The following is a 1,845-nucleotide window of genomic DNA, read 5'->3' on the forward strand; positions in this document are numbered from 1 at the left end:
GGACTGACGCGTGGGGAGGGGGGCGGCGGTATGTGGGGAGGGGGGCGGCGGTATGTGGGGTCGGGGCAGGACCTGGCCCGGCGCCTGGAGGGGAGGAGGCTCAGTGGCTCCTAGGACTTTTGCTCCCAGAATCCCTGCCTCTGAGGCAGGGTAGCTGGGCCAGGAGCAGCCCAGAGCATTTGAGTTGCCGCCCCGCCGGGACTCCTACGCTCCCCAGAACGATGGGATGCGGGGCTCTGCAGCCTCCAGACAAACATGGCGCCCTGGACGCTCTCTGGCTACTGCCAATGCATCATGGGCTGGGTGCCGGTGCTCTTCCTCACCTTCATGGTCATTTGGTCCCACTACGCGTTCGTGGTGGAGCTATGCTTGTTTACTATTTTTGGAGATGAAGAAAATGGAAAGACCGTGTTTTCCCTTGTGGCTTTCCATCTGTTCTTTGTTATGTTTGTATGGTACTAATGGATGACAATCTTCGTATCTCCTGCTTCCCCCTCCGAAGAGTTCTACTTGTCCAATTCTGAAAAGGAACGCTATGGAAAAGAATTCAGCCAAGAAAGACGACAAGAAATTTTGAGAAGAGCAGCAAGAGCTTTACCTATCTACACCACGTCAGTTTCAAAAACTATCAGATACTGTGAAAAATGTCAGCTGATTAAACCTGATCGGGGTCATCACTGCTCAGCATGTGACTCATGTATTCTTAAGATGGATCATTACTGTCTTTGGGTGAATAACTGTGCTGGATTTTCTAATTACAAATTATTCCTGCTGTTTTTATTGTATTCTCTATTATATTGCCTTTTCATGGCTGCAACAGTTTTAGAGTACTTCATAAAATTTTGGAGGAATGAACTGACAGATCCACGTGCAAAATTCCACGTCCTTTTTCTTTTCTTTGTGTCTGCAATGTTCTTCATCAGCGTCCTCTCACTTTTCAGCTACCACTGCTGGCTAGTTGGAAAAAAATAGAACAATAATAGAATCATTCTGTGCACCCACATTTTCATATGGACCTAATGTAAATGGTTTCTCTCTTGGATACAATAAAAATTGGAGGCAAGTCTTTGGTGATGAAAAGAAATATTGGCTACTTCCAATATTTTCAAGGCTGGCTGATGGTTGCAGTTTCCAACTTGCCTTATGTGGGTGGATCCAGAACAAGCTTCTGTTACAAACCAGAAAGAGTATGCCAGAAGTGGCTCAAATCAGCCTTTTCATTTCAAACAGCTTAGTGAATCCAAAAACCTCTTGTTGGACAGTGAATTTTTCACTCAGTGGCTAGAGAATGGAGCTGAAGAAGGCATTGTCATACCAGGTGTATGAAAACATTATAGACTGATATTTTCAATTTCATTTGCAAGAAAATGATGAATGGAATGAAATAATTGAAGTATAAGAGAAGTTATATTTTTTAAAAAACTAAACCTTTGTACAGTTCCTGGGATCCACAGAAGCACTACTCCAGAGCAAGACGATGCCTTAATCTTAAGTGCCGATTTGTGCAGCATTGACTTACAGCTACAAAAGTGACTTAATGTTATTCTGGAAGAAATACTTACCTGTTATGAGATGCTAGAGTAATGAGCTATCATCACATTTTAACATGTATATGTATTTTTTGATACCTGAATTACATTATTAGAATTGTGAGTATCCATGTAAATTTTCACTCCAAAAACACAAGCTTAAAAACTTGTCTTAAGTAAAATACATCTAGAGCAAATGGTGGCTGAAAGTGAATAATATCCAAATTACCATTGCTTGTACTGTATAAGGAAAACTGCTTTTTTAAACTGGGTATTTGCTAATTTATAATCACTATTTTATACTTTTCAACATTTT

At 41.6% G+C, this 1,845-nt stretch overlaps 1 pseudogene; it reads left to right on the forward strand.

The window, feature by feature from the left end:
- The first annotated feature begins 255 nt into the window (after positions 1–255).
- On the forward strand, positions 256–1,326 carry LOC106994298 (palmitoyltransferase ZDHHC20 pseudogene; annotated as a pseudogene).
- The last annotated feature ends 519 nt before the right edge of the window (positions 1,327–1,845 follow it).

The sequence above is a fragment of the Macaca mulatta genome, chromosome 17 (genome assembly GCF_049350105.2).
Source record: "Macaca mulatta isolate MMU2019108-1 chromosome 17, T2T-MMU8v2.0, whole genome shotgun sequence".
Classification (NCBI taxonomy): Eukaryota; Metazoa; Chordata; class Mammalia; order Primates; family Cercopithecidae; genus Macaca; species Macaca mulatta.